Source organism: Onychostoma macrolepis, chromosome 10, assembly GCF_012432095.1.
Source record: "Onychostoma macrolepis isolate SWU-2019 chromosome 10, ASM1243209v1, whole genome shotgun sequence".
In the NCBI taxonomy this organism is placed as follows: Eukaryota; Metazoa; Chordata; class Actinopteri; order Cypriniformes; family Cyprinidae; genus Onychostoma; species Onychostoma macrolepis.
The window spans coordinates 21,961,022-21,979,231 of record NC_081164.1 but is presented as its reverse complement, the minus strand read 5'-3'; the positions used below and the strand labels follow the sequence as shown (position 1 = coordinate 21,979,231).

General features: G+C 34.4%; 1 long non-coding RNA gene across 1 annotated transcript; it reads right to left on the bottom strand.

The window, feature by feature from the left end:
- Positions 1 to 4,864: 4,864 nt before the first annotated feature.
- On the bottom strand, positions 4,865 to 17,366 carry LOC131547880 (uncharacterized). Its single transcript, XR_009273045.1, has 6 exons — positions 16,472 to 17,366; positions 15,898 to 15,975; positions 15,031 to 15,263; positions 11,727 to 12,181; positions 9,334 to 9,390; positions 4,865 to 5,032 (listed from the first exon to the last, which is right to left on the bottom strand). It is a non-coding gene; the product is annotated as an uncharacterized LOC131547880 (long non-coding RNA).
- Positions 17,367 to 18,210: the final 844 nt, after the last annotated feature.

The following is an 18,210-nucleotide window of genomic DNA, read 5'->3' as shown; positions in this document are numbered from 1 at the left end:
CAGATTCAAATTCAAAGGAATTCATATTACTGCCATTTGGTTTGACAAGATAAAACAAGAGACAAGACAAAATAAAACTATAGACAGACAGACAGACAGACAGACAGACAGACAGATAGATAGATAGACAGACAGATAGATAGATAGATAGATAGATAGATAGATAGATAGATAGATAGATAGATAGATAGATAGATAGATAGATAGATAGATAGATAGATAGATAGATAGAAGAATGATAAAATGATAAGACAGAATGGCAGACACAAATTAAACATTCAACAACATAATATCATAAATCCAATATAATAAAAAAAAGCATTTCATAACATTTGATTAAGACAAGATTACGCACAATTCTATAAAAGATTATTTCAGTGTACCTGTGATAATAATTGCAAAAGTTTTTCTGGGTCCACAAGTCCTTAAAACTTTGTCCAGATAAACATCGCTGTCTCAAAACATTAGACCAAAAATATACGTTTTACAGACAAGCTGGTGCTACAATATTGACATTTTGGTTCTTCAATAAATGCCCATGAGTCGGTCTAGTATGGTCTATTGCACACGACTTGGTCGTGTCTTGATTTAAAGGGGTAGATGCTTCTTTTTCCAACCACAGGATTTATTTCAAATAATTTGTTATTTTGACATTCTACTTGCCATTTTTCTAATATATATTGGTTGATTAAGAGCTTTATATCTGAGGGTGAGATTTGACTTTCTCTGATTCTCTCTGCAAGAACTTGCTTTGCAACCATGTCTGATAGATAGACAGATAGATAGATAGATAGATAGATAGATAGATAGATAGATAGATATATAGATAGATAGATGATAGAGCAAAAGAAGGATAACCTTTGTTGAATTTCGTTCACTAAATTCCCCTTCATTTCAACTAAAATTTCAACTATGAAACAGAAAGGGAGCCAACTGTACATTACCTCAAACATTTCCATCATTTATATAATTTTAAAACCAGTCCTTTCAATCTACCATGATTAAGATACATCAGTTTAACTGTCATGGACCATCAGCTCTTCACTGCACTGCAAAAAAATTATTCTCTTACTTAGTATTATTGTCTTGTTTTCTGGTATAAATATCTACAAATTCTTGATTCAAAATGAATTTACTGTGCAAGTAAAATGACTTATATCTTGTTTTCTGTAAAAATAAATAAAATAAATAAAAATGTTGTTAGTTTTTCCTTAAAAAAAAAAAAAGCCAATAGGGCAAGAAAAATAATCTTGTTTAGCCTTTGAATCATTTTTCTTATCCAGTTAAAAAAATACTTTTTTTTAGAAAACAAGACTTAATATCTTAAATCATTTTACTTGTCCAATAAATGCATCTTAATTCAAGAATGTTTAGATATTTAAACTAGAAAACAAGACAAAAATACTAAGAAAATAATTTTTTGCAGTGTGTGTGTCTTCTCACGGCTGAATTCTGTTGCTCTTTCCTGAACTACATAAAGTTAGAGGTAAACTATTGCAGACTTTAATGAGAAGCCACTATATTGCAAGACTTCTTGAACGTGTCATAGAAACAAAGAGAGTTGAGTATGACATTGAGGACTGGCTTGTGGAAATTTCATTTTCATTTAAATCCAGATGATCAGTGGGCACCGGTCTTATCGGGTTCTTACACTGGACGTTTGATTGGCAGCCTGAGGCAGAGGTTCGACCCTGGTAGCGGCGCCCGAAGGCTGTTGGCATTACTGGCCCTGTTTCTGTCCGTCACCCGTCCGCCGCTCACCTCTCATGCTAATCATCATTTATCACATGCTGCCCGCTTTGTCTTTGTGCCTGAATGCACATTGGGAAAAAAAATGGCTTTTTGGGCGTCATAAAGTGAGATGGATTGAACATGAGGAGATATCCCACCGTTCAGACAATGAATCAGCGGCAGGACAGACGGCCGAATGAGGAGAAGTGTGTAAAATCTGCTGGTCACAGATCAGACGACTGCACTCACCTGCAGAACATGCTCCTTTAACGACTCATTTTTAAAGCATTAATGTCTTTGAGTTATTGATAGCAGACTGACGGGGCTGAGCCTGTAATAAAAAATCAATCATAGAGAGAAGAAAAGATCTGTTCCAAAGCCTACGGAGCCACCTACAGACAGCAACATGAGTGCCATACAGAACTGAAAATGAATTTGAATTGAGGCAGAAAATGGTCATTTTAATTTAGTCAAGAAAATCAAAACTGTGATTTTAATTTTATTTGTATTTTAGTATTATTTATAAGCTATTATAGTTTTTATTAATTATTTTGAATCCGTTTTTACTTTATTGTTTTCTGTTTTAATTTTAACTTTAGTACAAGTTCTAGTAATTTTGTTACATGCTTATGTCATTTTTATTACAGCTATTTAGGTTTAATTTATTTTTATTTTCTTTTTTTTTTAGTTATTTTCAGCTTGTAATTTTAGTGCTTGACATTAGTTGCCAAGGTAACATTTCAAATTTTTGTTTAAAATGTTTCATTTTATATTTATATTTTATTTGACTTCACCTTGATTTAAGTTAACAAAATGATTTAAATTGTTTTAGTTAATGATAATAACCCTGGTAATTTAAATGACAATACACTTTAAACATGAACACACACTTAACATATGGAATATTATTATTAAATATATAATACAAACAAACATACTCATACTACTACTAACCTACTAAATAAATTACATTCAATAAATTATATGTCATTTATAGAACATGATGGAATAACATTTCCCAGAATGCCAAAATTTCACCAAATGACTTCAAAATATAACCAAATAGCATCAAAATTAATGTGGTTTGTTGCAAAACTTAGACTAATGAAATTTCTCTGTTGTATGACTGTGCTGAATTGCTATTTAATAAATCCTTTTCTAGTCATTCCAATTAAAATTTCAATTAAATTTTGTGTGTCTCTCAAATCATGAATTTCCCCCTATTTTACCTTGTTTTCACCAAATTTCAAAGCAGGATCACATTTATAATTCAGTGAAGGCAATCCCAGACTGCGCTACAATTAATTTAAAATTTAGAATTTCATAAAACACCGTTTTGTATGTTTTTTAAGCCTTTTGTTTTATGGGGACACAGGACGTGTCCTCATAAACCATGTTTACTTTGTTGTACCCATGTTATTATACACATTTGTGTCCTCATAAACCATATATACCAGTACACACACACACACACACACACACACACATACAGTGCCTATAAAAAAGTCTTCATACCCCTTCATTTTTTTTCACATTTTGTAATGTTTTTGCCTTATGTTAAACTGCTTGAAATGACTGTTTTTCCCACATCAATCTACACTCCATACACCATAATGGCAAAGCAAAAAACAGGTTTTTAACATAATTGCAAATTTATTAAAAATAAAAAACTTAAATGATTCCATTGCATCTGGGACAGTTGAAATTTAGCTCAGGAGCATTCATGTTGCTTGTAGATGTTACTGCACTTCAAGTGAAGTTAACCTGTGGCAAATTCAATTGAATGGGTATGATTTGGAAAGGCACACACGTCTTAATAAAAGGTTTAACAGCTGAAAATGCATATCAGAGCAAAAACCAAGCCCTGAGGTCAAACAAACTGCCTGTTTAGCTCAAGAGACATTATTGCATCAAACCACACATCTGGAGACGAGTTCAGAAAAATATTCTGCTGCATTGAAGAGTCACAGAAGCATGTAGTCTCTGTTACCCTTAATGGAAGAAGTTTGAAACAACCAGAACTCTTCATAGAGCTGGCCTCCTGGCCAAACTGAGCAATTGATGGAGAAGGGCTTTGGTTAGAGTGATGACCAATAACCTGATGGTCACTCTATTTGAGCTCCATCATCATATGTGGAGATAGTAGGAACCTACAGAAGGACAAACATCACTGCAACCCTCCACCAATCTGTGCTTTATGCTGGTGTGGCCAAACTCAATCCTCTCCTCAATGAAGACACACGAAAACACACTTGGAATTTGCAAAAAAGCACCTAAAGGACCCTCAGACTGAGAGAAACAAGATTCTCTGGTCTGATGAACCTCAATTCCAAACTTGAAGGAAACCAGGCACTGCTCATCACCTGCAGAGTACCATCCCAAAAGTAAAGTGTGCTGGTAGCGTTTTTCAGCGGCAGGGACTGAGGGACTCGTCAGAGTAGAAGAAAAGCTCAATGCACCAAAATATTGAGATAGCCTTAATGAAAACCCAGTCCAGATCATTCAGAACCTCAGACTGGACAGAAGGTTTACGTTCTAACAGGACAATGACCCTAAGCACAGCAAGAGTGGCTTATAGACAACTCTGTGAATGTCCTTGAGTGGCCCAGCCACAGCCTGAGCTTGAATGCAATCAAATATTTCCGGAGAAATCTGAAAATGTGTGTCTGCCCCCATCCAACCTGACAGAGCTTGAGAGGTGAAGAGGTGAGGAGAAGAGAATGGCAGATAATTGCCAAATTCTGATGCAAAAGCTTGTCGTATCATACCCAAAAAGACTTGAGGCTGTAAAGGTGCTTCAGCTAAGTATTGAGTTAAGGGTATGAAGACTTATGCAATGTACTCATTTCAGTTTTTTTATTTTTAATTAATTTACGAAGTTGTGACAGTTCTGTTTTTGCTTTTTCATTATCAAATCATGAAAAAAATGAAGGGGTATGAGGACTTTTTATAGGCACTGTATATATATATATATATATATATATGTGTGTGTGTGTGTGTGTGTGTGTATAAAAATATTTAATATGTTAATATTATTTATTTAAACACTTATTTTATAATTATTATCTTAAAAATTTGATTCCATTTAAAAGTGTATTGATAAAAAAGCAGAAGTCAAACTGAAAAACGGTTTTACTCAATATTTGTGTGATGTTTTTCACCACATTAGAGTATTGCTTAGCAACATGATAACGTCAAGCTCTGCTGGATTCAGTTGTGAGTCGATCTCCTCTGTGCTTCATGTGGAGCTGCTGCCTATGATAACGCTCAAAGAGTGAGAAAGACAGCAGACATCAAGGCTCTGAAAGACAGATAAAGTGTATTTGTTATCACATGCGGTCCTAAAAAGGCATGATTTATATTCTAAACCAAAAGCATGATTTAAATATAAATGGATATATTATATTATTATATTACAGATACTTTTCTTGGTGCTTTTCTGCAATGAAAAAAAAGTGCCAAAAGGGTAAGCGCGTAAAAATGGAAGTCAGAAGAATGCAGATCATATTTATTTTGCATTAGCATGAAGCTGCAGTTTCACAATACATGAATTACACTTACGAATAACAGTCAAATGCTGCAAATATTTTTTTCTTGCGCTTGAAATGCGACACCTTTACAAATGTAGCCGTGTAAGGTATAGCCCAGTTATGACTGGCTGATGTCATGCCATCCTGTGAACCTATCAGTGTCCTTACTCCTTTGTGATTGGTTAACATGGTTTAAATCCTACGAATCTATCAGTGTTGGCAATGATAATATAAAAAGGGAAAGGTTTGATTGCTCAGGATGCATCATCCTTGGTATTAGACCTAAGTGGAAGTACGTCATTGTGAACAAGGGATAGGGCTTGGTGTGTCCTCCTGTTGTGTTTTAGCAGTTGGGCCTTTTTCAGGGCCGTCTCGCAGTTATATAAAGGATTGTATCTTTTATAAGGAAAGGCTTTATTCGTTGTGTTTTTTTGGTCATCAGCATGCTAGTGACCATGGTCTTGCGTTGTGAGCGACCATGCATTTTTCTACATGGTACATCTCTCTGGGTATGTATGATGGGAGTTTGTCATGTGTTTTAATGAGTTAATATTGTAGATAATCTTTTCGTTTGTAGTTCAGCAGATGTAACTACACATCCAGGAGTTTCCAGTAACTTGGTCAGAGACTAATGTTAATCAGTGATGTGACTGCACTGCTGCTTTGTTTTTAGTGCTTGATTGGGGTGATTGTTTTAACTTGTTTTGTCTTGGTCTTATTTTGGTTAATTTTGTTTATATGGGTTTTCTTTTTCTTCATGGCCATTTCTGTAACTGGTAGATTTGTGTATTTGGTTTAAGATCTTGTGTACAAAAACCAATGTGTTAAATGTTTCATTTTTATGTATATATAAATTGCTTAATTTGTTTATACTTTATCTATGTCTCCATGCTCACCCTGCCTTTGGCAACGAACCTGTGTTCCCTTGTATAGGGCTGTTATGTCCCGGTACATTCCGGGTGGCGTAGTCGACTATAGGATTTGTGTCTGTTGTTATTGGTAATTTCCCATACCTGACCACTTTGCCCAACAAAGCTTCTCTTTCACATGCAAATTTATGCGCACAGTCTTATGTACGCTTTCACAACTCTTACCCTGCGCATGCAAATCCTTTAGGCATCATTCTACCTTCATAGAAATGGAGCTTTTTGAAACTCCGAACCAGTTAACCACTCATCACAAAATGATTCACTGTTTTGAAGCGCTCGAACCGGTTCGAGTATCGCGACTCACTTGGTTCAGATCGGAACTTAAAAGCGTATTTAGACTGGAACTTTGGAGCAGGTTCGTGATTCTTTTGATTCAGATCTGAATAATGGTTCGCGAATCATTATTCAGATCGGGACTTCAGATTGTGAATATTCTGATTTTGATCAGGACTTCGGATTGCGAATCATTTGATTCAAATCGGATCTTCAGAGCAGGTATCGCAAATCACTTGATTCAGATCGGAACTTCAAAGCGCGTATTGCGACTCATTTGATTAAGATAGGGACTTCAAGCGGGTTCGTGAATTCACAAAAAGGAGAAAAAAATACAAGCGTACTCGGATACAGACATGTTGCCAGGGTAACAACACAAAGGATGCTTCATTTCATTGCTTTTGAATTAACAGAGCTTTGGATAATTTCCATTGGCTACTTGTCCAGATCAACTTTGAATAAAGAATGTTTAGAGGCACTAAATTATGTATGTGAAATTTAGCTAGCAAACAACACAAATTAAGTTATATTTTCCTATATTCTCTTCGTAGTCAAACAGTCCAAAGACAACATCTTCAAAACAGAAATATCACTCACAACATTGTCAGAATAAGTGAATGAATCTTCCAGAAGAGTGACAAAAACAGCAACTCACTTCAATGTCTGACTTATAATTATGTCCATAAGCTTTTTGTAAAATTTGGATTTAGACTTTAGCATTTTTGGCAGGTTAATTTTGGGGTGAACTATATTTCTTGCAGTTCTGAGTTTATATCTCAATTCAGTCTTGTTTTCAGTGTTTATAAATATATATATATATATATATATATATATATATATATATATATATATATATATATATATATATATATATATATATATATATATATATATATATATATACAGGTGCTGGTCATATAATTAGAATATCATCAAAAGTTGATTTATTTCACTAATTCCATTCAAAAGTGAAACTTGTATATTATATTCATTCATTACACACAGACTGATATATTTCAAATGTTTATTTCTTTTAATTTTGATGATTAGAGCTTACAGCTCATGAAAGTCAAAAATCAGTATCTCAAAATATTAGAATATTTACATTTGAGTTTGAATAAATGACCATCCCTACAGTATAAATTCTGGGTATCTCTTGTTCTTTGAAACCACAATAATGAGGAAGACTGCTGACTTGGCAATGATCCAGAAGACGAACATTGACACCCTCCACAAAGAGGGTAAGTCACAGAAGGTCATTACTGAAAGGTGTGGCTGTTTACAGAGTGCTGTATCAAAGCATATTAAATGCAAAGTTGACTGGAAGGAAGAATTTGGGTTGGAAAAGGTGCACAAGCAACAGGGATGACCGCAAGCTTGAGAATACAGTCAAGCAAAGCCGATTCAAACACTTGTGAGAGCTTCACAAGGAGAGAACTGAAGCCTGAGTCAGTGCATCAAGAGTCACCACGCTCAGACGTCTTCAGGAAAAGGGCTACCAAGCCACTTCTGAACCAGAGACAACGTCAGAAGCATCTTACCTGGGCTGTGGAGAAAAAGAACTGGACTGTTGCTCAGTGGTCCAAAGTCCTCTTTTCAGATGAAAGTAAATTTTACATTTCATTTGGAAATCAAGGTCCCAGAGTCTGAAGGAAGAGTGGAGAGGCACAGAATCCATGTTGCTTGAAGTCCAGTGTGAAGTTTCCACAGTCAGTGATGATTTGGGCTGCCATGTCATCTGCTGGTGTTGGTCCACTGTGTTTTCTGATGTCTACAGTCAACGCAGCCATCTACCAGGAAATTTTAGAACACTTCATGCTTCCTTCTGTTGACAAGCTTTATGGAGATGCTGATTTCATTTTCCAGCAGGACTTGGCACCTGCCCACACTGCCAAAGGTACCAAAAGCTGGTTCAATGACCATAGTGTTACTGTGCTTGATTGGCCAGCAAACTCGCCTGACCTGAACCCCATAGAGAATCTATGGGGTATTGTCAAGAGCAAGATGAGAGACACCAGACCCAACAATGCAGATGAGCTGAAGGCCACTATCAGAGCAACCTGGGCTCTCATAACACCTGAGCAGTGCCACAGACTGATCGACTCCATGCCACGCCGCATTGCTGCAGTAATTCAGGCAAAAGGAGCCCCAACTAAGTATTGAGTGCTGTACGTGCTCATACTTTTCATTTTCATACTTTTCAGTTGGCCAAGATTTCTAAAAAAATCCTTTTTCCTTTCTTTGTATTGGTCTTAAGTAATATTCTAATATTTTGAAATACTGATTTTTGACTTTCATGAGCTGTAAGCTCTAATCATTAAAATTAAAAGAAATAAACATTTGAAATATATCAGTCTGTGTGTAATGAATGAATATAATATACAAGTTTCACTTTTTGAATGGAATTAGTGAAATAAATAAACTTTTTGATGATATTCTAATTATATGACCAGCACCTGTATATGTTTGTGTATATTTGATACTGCACTGATCTGCTGTGGTTTTTTTTATCTTTTTCTTCCCAGTAGTCCAGGTGACATCAAATGAGAGTATTAATGGGATAGTAGAGAAAACAAGGCAATTCACTAAGAGCGCAATTATCATTAAGAAATGTGTGGATTGCATCACTCAATGAAGCTGTATTTTGTGTCATCGTTTGTCTTTACATTTATTGGAAACCCATAAGAAGCTTCGTTTTTTACAACTAAAATATCCTGCGCTGGTCATGCGATCTAATTTCCTGAACCCAGAGGGAGTAAATCAATACAGCTCAGATGTTTATGCACTCAGATGTGCCGTCTACATGGAAAGCGCTGCTGTCTGTCCTGTAATTGGTGAAAAGGTAAGTCAACAAATGTATTTAAGCAGACCTGCGGTTATTCCATCATATGCTGGGATGATTCAACAGTTTGTGGATTACACATGGCCTGCAGATAGAGATAGAGAGAACATTATCTATTAAAACATGCATGGAGCGCGCACACACACACACACACACACACACACACACACACACACACACAGGAGCTTCACCACATGTCATGTTGAATTCCTGAAGATATCAAGGTCAATAATGCTGCACATGCTGCTGCTCCACCAATGCATGAATTGAATAATAAAGATACAGCAACATACAAAAGACAGCCTGCACACCTGACAGCATTACGTTTGTAAATGATAACATCTTAAATGAGATCTCTGTTGTTTTTGTTTTGTGTTTACTGTCATGCAACTAAAAAATGTAATTAAGTTCAGTATTATTTTAGTATTATTCACATATTTATACTATTATAGTGTTTATTAATATTTACTCCGCTTCGCGTCATGCCAAACAATGCCCTTCAGCCGTGACTTATTCACAATACAGCACGGCCTCTTGTACCTTATTGCTTACATAACTTTTTGAACATTTTTCAAAAACGGAATAATTTAATAATTTCAGTTTCAGTTTTAGTAATTTTGATGGGTGCTTTTATCAGGTTTTTTCTTTCTTTCAGTTTTTAGTTTACATTTTAGTACTTTTGCTACATGCTTTTGTGATTTTTAAATTTTTAGTTTAGATTTTAGTGATTTTGCTGTGTGCTTTTGTCTTTTTTGTCTTTTTTTGTCTTTTTTAGTCTTTAGTTTAGGTTTTAGTAATGGCAGCGGCTATTTGCACTACGTGCAAATAGCATATTTTTTTTGCGATGGATGCTATTTACACCAAGTGAAAATAGCAGTATTTTTTAACGATATGCTACTTATACTAAGTGCAAATAGCTATAGATTCTATTTACACTGTTAAAATAGCAAGATTTTCTGCTATTTATACTACTTAATGCAAATAGTGGAAATTATCTGCACCTCAGTATTGTACACTCTAAAAAAAAATGGTGCTATATAGCACTAAAAGTGGTTCTTTGGCTCGTAATCATAGGGGAACCACTTTTGGTGCTGTATAGCACCATAACTTGTTGCTTCAGTGGTTCTTTAACAGTTCTTCACTGGTTCTTTGCCATGCAATATGGCACCTCTTATGGTTCTACATAGCACCATTTGACTGTACAGCACCTTTAAAGATATGGTACTATATAGCACCAAATGTGGTTCCCCTATGATTACGAGCCAAGGACCACTTTTAGTGCTATATAGCACCATTTATTTTTTTTGAGTGTAGTACATTATAAAACAGTACGCAATAATAACGTATTGAGTGTAAATTTTAGTTTAAATTCAAATCATTAAATGGATGCCACCTTATTGGGACAATAAAGCCCTCCCTACACCTACCCTAACGCTACCCAACTTTTTGATTATTTCCTTCATTTTTATTGAAAATAAATGCCTTTCCGATGCGATATGAGATTTGAAAAGGGAGAAAAAAAGTTTGGCAAAAGGTGGGCTTGAACTCGGGTCGGTCGCGTCAAAAAGCACATGCCTTACCATCTTCACCACTGATGCTGAATGAGCGTCTTTTTTAGTGTTGACTAACCCAATCACACGTTGGTGGGGCGCAGTTAGTGTAAATAGCCTTTTTCAACAAGGTGGGCTATTTGCACTTAGTATAAATAGACACTCTGTTTAGTAATTCTTCTATTTGTTTTTGTCTTTTAGTCTTTAGTTCACATTATAATAATTTTGCTATATTATTTTAAATTTTTTAGTTTACATTTTAGTAATTTCGCTACGTTTGATCACTTTTCACATTTTTGGTTCACATTTTTGTAATTTTGCCATGGGCTTTTGCATTTTTTTATTTATGCTTTAGTAATTTTGCTATGTATCGTCATTTTTCTAGTTTCAGTTCAAGTTTTAGTAATTTTGCTATTTGCTTTTTTCATGTTTTAGTTTTTAGTTTACGTTATAGTAATTTTGCTGTGCTTTTATCTTTTTTTGTTTTAGTTTACATTTTAGTAATTTTCCTACATGCTTTCGTCATTTTTTTAGTTAACACTTTAGTCATTTTGCTGTGTGCTTTATTACATTTTAGTTTTTAAAAAATATTTCTATTCAGCTTTACTTTTTCTTTAGTAATTTTAGTACTTATTTCAGTTAGAAATGTCAAATGTTCTGTTTTTAAATGTAAATCTAATATAATTTTTAAAATCTTATTTCATCTTTATTTTAATAAACAAAATTATTTTTAATACTTTTCATTTTTAGGTATGAATAACAACACTGGTTATGTTAGCAGCAACCCCTGATCACCTCGAATCACCCCGCGTCACCGGAGCATCATCACAGTTGTGATTGTTGTGTGAAATCACCGCAGCAGATCTTTCACCTGCATTTCCAGTTGGAAGTTACTCTGTGCTTTGCCTCCAATCTCCCTATTCCGAGTTACGCCTTCACACGCCAGCGTAATGAATGAGAATCAGTGAAGCGCTGAAGCTTGAAGGACCGAACCCAGATGCAGTGGACTGGCGTCCGTCCAGCCCTGTGAGCTCGACACTGGCAGCAGCAAATCCAATTAGAGAAGTGAAAGTCATCTCTGACCTGAGCCAGATCTCCAGCCGGCCCTACTTCCCCTGCTATGCATCAACACAAAGATAAAAAAGAGGCCGCAGTTAGTTATTCTGAGGAGAAAATGATAATTGGCAAGGAATGAACAAACAATTTCATACAGAGTGTAGTCCGGCGGAGGCCTGATCTTGTTTGGACGGCTTCCTCCTCACGTCCTGCCATATGTAAACTCATTATTGAATCAGACTTACAGCATTTGAAGAGCGGGAATGAAATCTGGAGAGCAGCGAGAGAAATTTAATGGACAAACTGGGCATCGGTGAAGCTTTGAGGATTGTTTTCCTCTACAGAAACACTAATTCTCCGCCGTGATCTTCCGTCAGTCACATGGCTTCTGTCATCTTTTGTTAGCGATGCAAATTTGACTGCAGTAATTAGTTGCCTGGCATTGCTAGTACTGAGAATAAATGATTTTTGCATCAATAATTCATTCAGCGCTCTCTGTAGGTGTTTGAATCCCATTAATTAGCTTGAATATACATGTATACTCCTAGATATGCAGGTTTTCTGGGTTTTTTATGTTTTGAACCTTTTGCTGAACTCTGTAACTTCAATGAATCTGTTTGTGTTTCATTTAAAGACATTCATAATAGGATTTAGCAGCATTCAGGAATCTGTTCTGATAAAGATCATACCGCTCGATTAATTAAAACAATTATTTACACAATGACAGGGTGAAAATAAAGAGCTAAAGTTAGTCATTGACAGTCAGTTAACATTATGGACTTCAACTTTAAGTTTGTCCAACTTTTCTTTTAGATAAACTTGCTATTAAATAATATATAATTTTTAAAAAATATGTTTAAATATTTTGTTGTATAAATATAATTATTTTAAATATATTTAAATATTTCTAAATACAGTATATTTTCACATTTGTTATATATTTTATCCTATATATAATTCATATACATAATATATATAATTTTTTTTAACTCTCTCTCTCTCTCTCTCTCTCTATATATACTCACAGCATAATATGAATAACTCTTTTGATCTACAGACTCTTGTAGGTCTTATTTGGCTCAATATTTCTAAAGCGAGAGGGTCTTCACGTTTGACATGACAGACACTCAGAGCAGGTTTATGGCGGCAGAAAGGAGCCATGTTTGGCCAGTCCAGCTAGTTGCTGTAAAGATAAGAATGGAGTAGGTGATTCAGAGAACTTCAAAATGAGAAATGATATCTGGACGCTCCACCACCAGATAAGAGCTTCAGCGTTTGGGCATTTCATGGCTATTTTTCCCATCAGCCATGATAGACAGGCGTGTCGTAGCACCTGAAGGGATTATCCCATCCAGACCCGACCACAAACCCTCTTTAACATTCAGTTTTTCCCGCTTAATCCTGAATTTGAGCATTTATATTGGATTTCAGACAGTGGGAATTTTATATAAAGCTCCTGTAAATACAACGTTTTGCAAGATTATAGATCGGTTTTGAGATTCCACCTTGGGAAATGTGAAATGCAATCATGATCGACAGAAAACCCATAAACAGCTCAAATACACTAAATTAGTGGTTCCTAAAATAGTTTGGAAAAATCCCCAACAACATGCCAATACAAGTTACTCACTCACAATTTGTCATGCTAAATGACTAAATGATGTCAATTGTTAGCCATTGGCTATGTTGATTTCACTCACCAGTGTTTGAGTTGTAGGCTAAAAATAAGCTTAGCACAGATATTTTCACTCATCTTTAGAGTTGATGGTCCCCAATAACTTTCATAGTATTTTTTTCCATACTACTGAAGTCAAAGCGGACTGTCAACTATTTGTTTACCATATTCTTGAAAGTATAAAATATAAGAAGCTCATAGATGTTTTGGAACAATTTGAGGGCGAGTAAATTTCCATTTGTTGGGTGAACAATCCCTTTAAAGCACACTATTTCCATTGATATCGATGAACGCGCAGTGTATTTGATTCTTTTTTCCTCACACGTGACAGAAAAAGTGTGAGAAAGTCTTACATACCACATAGAATTAATGCACTGCATGCAAATTATATTCTTTGTTGTATTTTCACATCAAATCAACAGAGTTAATTTGCAATTATTCGGTCTTTAAGAATGACAGCAGTGGGCGGGGCTAATGTGCAATGTGGAACCTCATTGGCTAGCGCACACATTTTGATTTCAGCAAATCAGTTTGGGCGAATGCAGACAAAATGATTAATTTTTCATTAACCCAGCAGCTCATCAGACCTTAGTGCATTTTATATTATTATTAGTGCTGTCAAATGATTAATCACGATTAAACGCGTACAAAATAAGTTTTTGTTTACATAATATATGTGTATACAGTGTATATTTATTATGTACATATATGTATGTATATATATATATATATATATTCATGTATATATTTAAGAAAAATATGTTACGTTTATATATTAAATATATTTATATATAATATAAAATATAAGAATATAAATATATAAATGTATATACATGTAAATATTTTCAAAATATATACTGTATGTGTGTGTATTTATATATACATAATAAATAAACACAGTACACACACATATATTATGTAAACAAAAACTTTTATTTTGAATGCGATTAATCACGATGAATCATTTGACAGCGCCAATTATTATATAAAAATTGTATTTACCACACAACTCAGAATACACAACTTTGTTGCAGCACTGAATTACAGTTACACTATGTTGTTATAACGCTAACAGTTATCTGACATTTTTGCTAGGCTAGCTAACTACAGTACATCAATTCTTTTGTTCAAAACAACTTTCTAGACTTTTGTTGCTGTGCTAATTTTTGGGAAACCTTTCCAGGTATGTGGTAACAGTTTTAGGCTATAAAAACAATTGTTTAATTAAAAGGCAGGAAATGGTATCTACTCCAGTAAACATTTTCTGGGTGAGGACCCACACACATTTTATTTATTTATTTTGCTTCCGATGCTCATGCATTGATTGACATATTTAAGTCGAGTGAAGACCACCGAAGCCGACTCATGTACACATACCAGCAGAAATCCAAGATGTCCTGAAGGAACAAAGATGAAAGAAAATAAAGCAGCTCTATCATTTCACCTCGAATGCATTTCATCCGCGGTGTTTGTCGCTCCGGGCGGCTCTGGACCCCGTCACTCTGGGAACAATACTGGCTGTCACGGAGCAAACGCTGCCCACTGAAGCCTGACTGCCGGATTGTCAAAGCCTTTGGAAAACAAGGCCCGGCTTTTCCCTACACAAGCCTGGGAGACGCGCATGTATCTGGACCCTCAGGATCACGGGACTCAATGAAGTCCTGATAGATTGACCGACTGAACCGTGAGAGAAAAAGATGAGGGACATGAGACAATTGGAGCAATAGAACAGGAATGAAGTTGAAAAGTGTTTAGCTGTAATGGAAAAAGCAAAGCCTTTCTGCTGATAAACAAGCTCACTTTGGGAAAAAAATCAACAGTTTACTCGCTTGTTTGGATTGAGTGCAACAGTTAAGGTCATTGTACACTGAGTCCCAAATTTGAGTCCGAAATTTTTGCATGTTAAAAAATAAAGACGACCTCACGTTTTGACAATCACGTTTACACACTGCCTCCGAAACTTTCGTCCGTCATAAAAAAATTCGGATGACAAGTACAAAAAAAATGAAGAAAAAAAAAACGCATAGGAAAATTTTGAACTCAGTGTGCAAGGACCTTTAGCATTCACTTTATCAATGGCTTTGGTTCTGGAAATACTGTAAAAACTGCTTAAAATAGTAAATAAAAATATTATTGAAGTATGTTTTGCAGTTTACTTGAAAATTTCATTCAATGTGATACTTGCTGTTAAGTAAAACTATTAAAATCGTTTAGGCAATTTAAATGAAGCTGAAATTGAATAAAATATTACATGAAAAAACTTTATGGAACAGTTTACCCAAAAATGAAAATGTGTCGTTAATTTACTCACTGTCAGGACATCCAAGATGTAGATGAATTTTTGTCTTCAGTAGAACAGTAAAGAAGATTTTTAGTTGAATCCATGGTCCTTGGTGATTCATAGAATGCAAGTCAGCAGATTATCGCCATTGAGAAAACAAAAACAAAAACAAACAAACAAACAAACAAACCCCCCCCCAAAAAAGCACATAAAGGAACACAAAATAAATTTTTCACACACACACACACACACACACACACACACACACACACACACACACACACACATATATATAGCTAAACTGAAATAAAAATGACTAAAGGATGTAACAAAATAAGAACTTAAACTACAATGAAAACTAAAAATACAAAAACAAAAGCTAATTTAAAATAGTAATAAATAATAATCATATAATATAAATAATACTAAAATCACACTAATTTACATCACCTAAATTATATTCATATTGTATTATGCTGTTCAATTATACATATAAAGCTATTGTTAAAAGTCTTTTCTTTTTTTTTTTAATGGTGGAAATAAACAGGATTTTTTCCCCCACTCTATTTTAAATAATAAAATAAACCAATCGACAATAACTCACTGTAACAGAATCAACATGACGTCACTTCAGGGACACAGGAATAAAAAAAACAAAAAAAAAACACCTTCCAATGACACTGAAACGCCTCATTTCAATCCGCTCTGCTCGCATTCGCAGACACATGTGCATGATGTTTCTGCAGCGAATCCCTGAAGACGAGCCGAGAACAAACAGGACAGAAAACACATCTGCAAACAAACACATAAACATGGCTTTTCTCTGTGTGAGCGGCGATGGGCGTCCCGGTTTAAAGATCATTATGCAGATCAGTCCGTGTTACAGCATTTCCATTCCCCAAATGTAATTTCCCCTTCTTCGGAACAGAACGATCAGAAGTCCATTACATGTTAGAGAAGACTAATGCTGTCAACGAGTCAATAAATCACTGCGTTTGCACCGCCATATTTCAGCCGCTCATTACATCTGTGTTGAGTGTTCCTTTAAAGCAGGATTAAAAATTGAAGGTGTTTATTAACACAGTCATCAAAATCGATACTGTTTGGCCACGTTAACAGCAAATGAAGGCCCAGAGGAGGAGATCTTTGTAAAGCACTGGGTTAACAGCCAGTTTAGCTGCTGATTTCTCTATTGATTGGCTTGGGAGAGAATATTTGCTGAGCTAAACCACTGTAATTACAAATCCTGCCGGCAAACTGCCGGAGTCCTTCATCAGGCCTGAAATAAGAGGCTTTAAGGACCCATTTATCAGGAATCCCGAATAAAACGACAAACCCATTGCGTTCGCATTGATTTGGAAAGTTTCAGTTTTCTGTTATTAATTAATATTGCTTACATTTTGAATAAACCACAAACAGTAATCTGCCATGAACGAATCCACAAATGATGTGTTGTTTAGGAGAGCTGAAATGCAATTTTAGTTTAAATATGTTTTTGCCATTTTTATTAGCTTTATTTTTCGAATATTTATGTTTAGCTTTATTTTTATTTCAATTTGAACTTAAAACAAAAATTAGAAATGTTGTTAAAATAAGCTTTATTTTACTACATTTTTAATATTAGTAATTAAAAACTATATTTTTTTACATTTCTATTTAGCTTTAATTTATTTCAGTTTTAGTAATTCAACAAACTAATTTTATTTAAAAAATGTAATATTCATATTTTGTTATATTTGTACTTTTGTAGTTCTAGACACTGATGTGCTTTTGTCATTTTTATTAGTTTTAATATTTCTATTTATCTTTATTTTTATTTCAGGTTTAGTAATTTTAGTATTTCAATTTAAAATATTCAAGTCAACATTTCTCATTTTCATTTATTTTTCAGCTAATATTCATATTTTATTATAATAGTACTTTTGTACTTTGATATGCTTGACGTCATTTTTAATTAAAACTATAAATTATTTAGCATTATTTTTATTTCAGTTTTAGTCATTTTAGTACATTTTATTGTATTTTTCATATAATATTAATATTTTATTAGTAAATGTGTAGTTTGTGATTTGTAGTTTTAGCAATTAGTGTTTTTAGTTCTATTTAGCTTTAATTAATTTTTTTATTTCAGTTTTAGTCATTTTAGTTACATTTTTATACATAAATTTCATAAAAATCAGGTGAAAATCCACCTGCAGGTGAGATGTGAGACCAGCTTCACAATTTTTCAGTCAAAAGCATCTGTGGAGCAAATAAATGCAAATAATGAACATGTTGCAAACACACTGATATCTACAGTAAACACATTTTGATTTGTTAATATAATTAAAGTGATGGCGGTAA